Below are 8,698 nucleotides of genomic sequence, written 5' to 3'. Positions count from 1 at the left end.
AAAAAGTAATTCAAACTCTAGTTGAGGTCTTGTAATGAATCACCCTCGCTCATCTTGATACCTATTCATAAAACACAAAAATGTGAGAAATGTGAGAAATAACAAAATACAACTAAAAATAAACAACAAACTAATAAGATAAAATAGGAACGAAGTCACCTTTTTGCTTGAAAATCCTTTAATTATTTGTACCGTCTCCCTAGCAACGACGCCAAATTTAATTACGCCCAAAGTATAACGCGACGATTATAGTATAGCTTTGTGGTGTCATATCCACAAGGAGATGAGAAAATAGTTCAAAGGTTCAAAAGTTAGGGTTTTTCGTTATGAATTTGTATGAAAATAGTGTACCAATTTGAAATGTGTTTTAAATATCAAAATGTAAGATAGCGAAGCACCGAAAGTCCCTCAATTGGTTCGGCCTAATCAATGTAAGTCACTTATGTGTTTTACCCAATTAAAGATTTATCATTCATAATGCGTTGATTGGAAGATATGGCATACAAAATCCCTTTAATCCGACAATAGTTCTAAGATTAAGATTTCAAACACTATACACATCATTTTAATCTAATGAAGTCAAATCACACATATGCATAAAATTGTAAAGGATTACACCAATAGGTAAATGAAATTAACATTCAATGAATAGTTCAATCTTCGATAGAAAGAACGTGATTAATTTTATGAAGAACTTAGTACAAATTAAATCAATTTCATAATGTACTCATGAAAAACAAGAAATCACAATCTTATAAATGTTTTAATAATAGGAATAATAACACATTCATGAAAAAACAATAAAATACCGAAACCAATCGAGTTTGTTTGTAGCTTCGCTTGGTTGTTCTTAGCCTTTCATGGAGTTTTTTTGGCCAAAGATGAGAGAAAAATGGAGTCCAGGTTTAATCCCCCTTGTGCTGGAGAGTTTTTGGGCTTAAGAACCGTGTCAAAACGTGTTTCCATAAGTGATAGTGTTAATTTAGGAATTTGGCAAATTTGATCTCGGAGGATAACTATGCGACTGCATGGTTATAAGCCATGCGTTCGCATAGAACAAAAATCTTACATGGAAATACACCCTATATAACTACATGTACATGATCAAACTCATGCAAATGATCAAAACACAATTTATTTAACGCAACATGAAAAGAAGCGGTAGAGTCAACAATCCACTTATGCATATGGAATTTCATAAACAGGTTAATTTCAACGAGTTCAAAATTTAAGAACATGTAAACCTCACTAGGTTTATATATTGGGACAACAATGTTTGCCTAATTGGGTTCACCATCCCTCTAATCTTTCAACTTATTTTCTCTTTATGGCACTTATTTATGAAATGTCTTAGTTTACCACAATAATAACATTTATTCTCTCTTACCTTTCCATGTGATTTGGATATATCTTTGTCCTTCTTCTTGCCACAATCATTTGGCCCCTTACCATCCCTAAAATGAGATCTAGCCCCTCATTTGGTGAATATCTCCTATTTTTCTCTCGTTTCTTTCATCTTTCATTTCCATCTCCTTACTCTTTAACAAATTGATGACTTTATTGGGTGTAAGAGTATCCATCTCATATTTGATTGCATTCTTGACTTCTTTATACATATTAAGAATAGCATTCAAAAGAATAATAGCTTTATATTCATAAAAACTTTTTCAACATAATTTTTAATATTTTATATAAGTTTATTAAAAATATCAACGTAGTCATCCAACTCTGTTGAGGGATCAATTACGAAACTGAAAAAATTCAAGTAAGAAAAGTTTAATGGACATGAATTGTGTCAAGTAAAGTTCTTCAAGCTTTTTCCAATGCTTTTCAACTAAGTCATTCTTAACCAAAAAAATCCACTTTGCGAACCATACTAAAACATCTGTGAGACGTGTAGAGGATATGCGGAGGGAATGAAAATTCAAGAGGTCAGCATAAGAAAAAGCTATATGTAAAAAATGCATGTAATATATATATATATATATATATATATATATCTCAAATAGCTATTTTACATATTGTTCCTGTTTGAACATCTAAATTAATGAGCTTAGGAAGTGAGAATTGTAGATAAGTGAGTAGGATGTATTGATCCGATTTGTATCATCAACAATCCAAACAAAAAAATTATTACCAGAAGCTATGCTCAAAGGATATAGTAGAGACGAGCTCTTAAATAGTAAGGCTAACGCAAAATGACAGTTGGAGGAAGCACTGTTAAAACTGCAGACCATCGACCACTAAAGAGCTGCCACTTATCATTCTCAAAAGGATAAAATTGTCCCAAAACTTGGAGGATAATCTATAAATACCCTCTCATTTGGGAAAAAAATGCATGCAATTTAAATATATATATATATATATATATCTCAAATAGCTATTTTACATATTGTTCCTGTTTGAACATCTAAATTAATGAGCTTAGGAAGTGAGAATTGTAGATAAGTGAGTAGGATGTATTGATCCGATTTGTATCATCAACAATCCAAACAAAAAAATTATTACCAGAAGCTATGCTCAAAGGATATAGTAGAGACGAGCTCTTAAATAGTAAGGCTAACACAAAATGACAGTTGGAGGAAGCACTGTTAAAACTGCAGACTAGTATTTTCCTTGCTCAGTGCCTTTGCTTGAAAGAAAGGTATGTATTACCAAAACAATATAAGAAATGGAAGAAAGCCTAAAGATGTTAACGGTAGAGAATGCGATATTGTGAGCAAAAGATGAAATTCAGGAGGAAATTGACAAGCTAATTTAGGAATAAATGGAGGAAAGCAAAGTGCCAGCTTCTTCCGTAGGTAAAGTAGCAATGCGTAGATTCAAAAAATTGATAATAACATAGAGAAAAAGACGAATGAGCGATACAAAGATAAGTATGCAATAGGAAGGTCTATGGATGGGTTAAGTTTCTATGGTAGTAGATCAACTTAAAATTATCGTCAGAGACCAGAGAGCTAAGAATTATAATGGTACATCATATAGTACTCTCCCAATGAAAAAAATACAAAGATCATCCAGCAAGATCAAATGAGATGGATAATAATGATGATTAATGCATAACGTTTTCCAAAGAAATCAAGGAGATGTCAATCCTTAACAATTTTATTCGTCCTGTAATGGATAAATACAATCGGAAAATGGGAAATGAGATCCTATGTACCGTTTTTTAGAATACATGACACAAATGAAACCAAAAAAGCCATCCCTGCACTGAAGTGCCAGGGATTCCATTTAATTCTAAATGGATCGGCTAAAATGTGGTACAGTAAATTGTCACTAGGATTAATTAGAATCTGGCCACAATTGAAGCAAACCTTCGTGATAATATTCTCTGGAAGTAGACTGGGATAATCTCTAGTCAAGCAATTCAATGACATGCCGCAGGAAGAACGTGAGTCTCTAAAGAGCTATTTTGTAAGGTTTAATTCTGAATTGATAGCTTGTGAGACTATATCAAATGAAAATGCCCAAGACGCCTTATGGAATAGTCTGTTGATGGAGACTCCTTTTTAGCAGGATGTTCGCAATTTAAATCCTATTTCCTATTATTAGTTGGTAATTGTTGGAAAATAAGGGATTGGAGAAGAAACAACAACAAAATTATAGAAACAAAATGAATAAAAATCACGAAATACGTCAAGAACGAATTCGAGGGTTGAACACGGGATCGTTGTTCTCAAACTATAGTTGCCCCCTCTTGGGATTGAATGAGATGCTTAATGGTTTTGGCAAATGATTTGTTGGATTATATCAAGCCTTATAAAGAATTTAACATCAAATCACAAGTGTAATCCTCCAAAACTTTAAGAACACAAAGGAAAATCTTGAATATGAATGTAAATCAATAGTTTGATTCAATATGGAATGATATATGGATCTCAAGATATTTTCAATGATTCTAATAATGTTTGTATTGATCACTCGTCACCTATTTATAGGTCTCAATCAATGCATCACGAAATGATGCCAAAATAAGATGAAAAGTAGCAACTTTCAATCCAAAACGACTCATAAGTTTCAAATTGAAAAATCAACCAGCAGCTATTTTTTAACACTATGCGTACGCATAATATAAATCGTGTGTACGCATAGTAGAAGCAAAATTTAATTCTGATTTTGTCAAAACACATCTCGCGTACACACAAAATTAAGCATGTGCGTACGCATAGGCAAAAAATCAAATTTTGCATTTTTTAATTTCTTTTGATTCTAGCAATTCCACAATTAAGCACAACAATAAGTCCATTATCATTCCATTGATTTTGAAAAAAATTTCAACAATCCCCCGCTTTTTCAAAATCAATACGATCACATATTCAAAAAGACGACACTTATGCATGAGGATTAGATATCTTTCGATTTGAATATAACCATATTGCAATTCAAATAAAGCAAAGTCGGAATTAGAGGTAGCATTGAAGCTTTGAACAAATTATTCCTTGTGACAATACTCGTAAGAACACACACATAAGTATCACGTGTTCTCAAGTTCCTCAACTCACTTAGCACTTTTATGGCCTTGCACTCATCCTATTCAATAAACTTTTAAGAGAGAAACTTCAACTCTCTATTGAGGCGGCACCACCTTGAAGTTCATTTAGATGAAGTTCTTCCAGTATCTTTGTTACTTTTAGAGATACTTGTGTTTTAGCAATGAACTTCATTAAGAGTTTTAAGCTCAACCCTCACTTCAGTAACAACCAGCATTATTTTCATTAGGATAGGGTTATTGCGGATTTGAATAATGCTGCAACATCCACATATCGAATGACTAGTTGTTACCCTTTAAACGCGTGGATTACTTTTTTAGTAATGACAGGTAGGGTTGCTGTCATTGGTGGGCCTTTTTAGTTTACGAGTTTCAGCCCCATCCTACTCGAAGTAGACGCTACTAAATCTCTATTTAGTGCTTTAGTTAAATGATCCACTAAATTCTCAATTGACCTTACATAATTTAGGAAAATTATTCCATCTTTGATTAATTTCTTTATGTAGTCATATCTCAGACTCATATGTCTAGACTTTTCATTGTATACCTCATTATATGCCTTTGCTAACGTAGCTTGACTACCACACATGATAGGTATTGAAGAGATATTCTTCGATCCCAAAGGTATCTCATATAAGAGATCCTTAAGCCACTCAACCTCTTTCACGGTATCTGATAAAGCTACAAATTCAAATTTCATGGTCGAGTGTGTTATACATGTTTGTTTTTTTTTAATTTCCAAGAAACAGTACCTCCTCAAAGAGTGAATACCTAACCCGAAGTGGATTTACTTTTACTTATGCTAGATATCCAACTAACATCGGTAAATCCTTCCAATATTGACGAGAATTTATTGTGGGCCTAAGTTCTTGGTTTTCTTTAAATATCCAAGAACTCTCCCAATGGCCTTCCGATGATTATTGCTCAAATTGCTAGTAAACCCATTGAGTTTACTTATTGCATAGGCTATGTCCGGTCTTGTGCATTGAACTGAATACATAAGACTCCCTATAGCACTTGAATACTCCAATTGAGCAATCGCCCTTCCACTATTCTTTACAAGAGTCAAATTTGGATTGATTGGGGTACTATATTCCTTTAAGTTCAAGTGTTTGAACTTATTTATCACATTTTCAATATAATGTGATTGACTCAAATAGTAACCCCACTAGTCTTTGTGACTTTGATACCCAAAATGGTATCCACATGTCCAAGATCTTTCATTTTGAATGTGGAAGATAGAAACCTCTTCGTTTCTTCTATGCTATCCATGTGATTACTCATAATCAACATGTCATCAACATATAAGCATATAAATGTCACATAATTTCCACATACTTTGAAATATAAACATTTATCTACAATATTATGCTTAAACTCGAATGATATAATTGCTAAGACAAATTTCGGATCCATCAACATTGTATTTTCTCCTAAATACCCATTTGCATCCAATAGGCTTAGATCCCGGTGGTAAATCAACAAGTTCCCAAGTATTATTGGACATTATCGAATCCATTTCATCCTTAATTGCATCTTTCCAAAAGGTGCTGTCACGAGAAGCCATAGCTTCTTTATAAGTCTTAGGGTCGATTTCTACTTGTAGAACAAAAGGAATTATTCTCACAACATTCGACTCATTTCCCTCTACTAAATAAAAGGAGATAAGTTGAGAATCGATTTCATCCGATCTCAAAGACTTCTCAACTCGAGTTCTCTTGCTTCTTCGTGATTTACTAGATTCATCAACATCCTTAGAAGACATCTCATCATGTGTTCTACTTGAGCTAAAGATATTTTCAAGATTTTCCCTCAATTCATTATCCGAAGATAACGAATCCTCAAAGAACTCCATATCGTTGGATTCGATAATCACATTGGACTCCAAATTTAGTAATTTATAAGATTTGCTATTGTTTATATATCCAACAAAGGCACATTTAATGCCTCCTGGACCCAATTTGGTCCTATTAGGATTCGTGTTCTTGCAATAGGTAAGACACCCTCACACTTTGAAGTATCTAATGTTTGGTTTTCTTCATTTTCACAATTCATAAGGAGAAACCTTAGTATATTTTGAAGGAATCCTATTAAGTATTCTATATGCACTTAATAAAGCTTCACCCCACAAGTTAAATGGCAACTTAGCATGAATAAATATGGCATTTATCATTTCTACAAATGTTCTATTTTTTCTTTCAGCCAAGCCGTTTTGTTCGGGTGTCTTAGGTGCATAACATTGATGAATAATTCCGTGTTGTTCACAAAACAAATTAAAATAATTAGAAAAGTATTCACCACCTCTATTACTCCTTAAAATTTTAATTTTCTTTATTAGATAATTTTCAACCTCATTCTTGTATGTTTTAAACATATCAATGACTTCACTTTTATATTTTATCAAATAAACATATGTATATCTAGAAAAGTCATCTATAAAAGTTATGAAATATTTATTTCCACCTCTAGTTAACATACCATTAAATTCACATATATCAGTATGAATTAATTCTAAAATACTAGAGGTTCTCTTAACACTTTGACATGGTTTTTTAATCATTTAAGATTCTACACATATTTTGCATTTATGTTCATCATTTTCATCATATGAGATCAAGTCATATTTTTTCATGCGTTTCATTGTATTTCTACCAACATGACCTAATCTAGCATGTTATAATGAAAATAAATTCACAACATAAGTAAAATTACTTTTATTCATTTCATTGTCAAGGATACATAATTGACCATTCCTTAACACGAATAAGCTTTTCCAACAAATTTCCCGTTAAGGGATAGTACAAGTTTACCGGACTCATAAACATATTTGATGCCCGATTTTCCCAAGAGATTGCCAGTAACTAGGTTCCTATTCATCTCCAGAACATGTAGTACATTAGTTAGAGTAACGGTTTTCCCGAAAGTGAAGATAATGTCTACACTTCCTTTTCCAAACACATTGGACCGCGTCTCATTGCCCATTTTGAATCTCTTGTTCTCCATCCACTTCTTGATAAGTTTTGAACAAAGATTTATCATATGATACATGTACCATAGCATAAATATCATACCATCACCTGGGAACATTTTCTTTGATTACGTTTACTTCACTTATGGTGGCCACAATTTTGTCATCTTGGATGGAATTCACTTTGGTCTCGAAATTGTTTTGTTTTCGTTGCCTACAATCCTTAGCATAGTGATCAGATTTTCGACACACAAAGCAACATCCTTTTGTCTTCTTCTTGGACTTGTTAAAGTTTCTAGAAGGTTTCCTTTTGTTGGATTTTGCCGACGGTTCTATTTTTTCCATAGCATTTGCTTTAGAAGAGCCTTCATGAGAATTTTCATTTTTATCTTGTATTCTCGACTCCTCTTCGATTCGAAGATGCTTTTGCAATTGTTCCAAAGAATAATCTTCAGAACTATGTATGATCTTCTTCTGGTATCCTTTCCAAGTTTCGGGAAGTTTGGCAATTATAGCCCCCACTTGAATGGTCTCCGGTATATCAATTTTCACCGTCTTTAATTTGTTGACAATCACTTGCAACTCATGCACTTGGAGAAGAAGAGGGAAATTTTCTAAGAATTTAAAATCAAAATACTTAGAAATCAAAAATTTCTTTGTATCTTCTTCTTCCGCGTTGTACTTACTTTCCAATGCTTCCCAAATTTCTTTCGCCGAAGTTGTATTGGTGTATAAATCAATTCATTTTCTTGGCGTTTTTGTCTCTCGATCTTGATTGTTTCGGATTCTCTATTCGTTGGTTCCGGGAAAGGCGTCAAATCTGGATCAAGAATATAAAAAATCTTCAACGCCGTTAGGAGGAATTTTAACTTGTCTTGCCACCGCGTGAAATTAGTCCCGTCAAAACGATCCAATCTAACCAGATCTTGATTTATGAGTTTGATAGTTTTGATAGTTGTATCATTCTCGATCGCAGGATATAGTTTGAGATTGTTGGAAAATAGGGGGTTGGAGAAGAAACAACAACAAAATTATAGAAACAAAATGAATAGAAATCATGAAATATGTCAAAAACGAATTTGAGGCTTGAACATCGGATCGTTGTCCTCAAACTATATTTGCCCCCTCTCGAGATTGAATGAGATGCTTAAAAGTTTTGGCAAACGATTTGTAGGATTATATCAAGCCTTGTAAAGGATTTAACATTAAATCACAAGTGTAATCCTCCAAAACTTTAA

The sequence above is a fragment of the Olea europaea genome, chromosome 10 (assembly GCF_002742605.1).
Source record: "Olea europaea var. sylvestris chromosome 10, O_europaea_v1, whole genome shotgun sequence".
Taxonomy (NCBI): Eukaryota; Viridiplantae; Streptophyta; class Magnoliopsida; order Lamiales; family Oleaceae; genus Olea; species Olea europaea.
The sequence above is the reverse complement of the archived record's forward strand: the minus strand, read 5'-3'. Positions refer to the sequence as shown.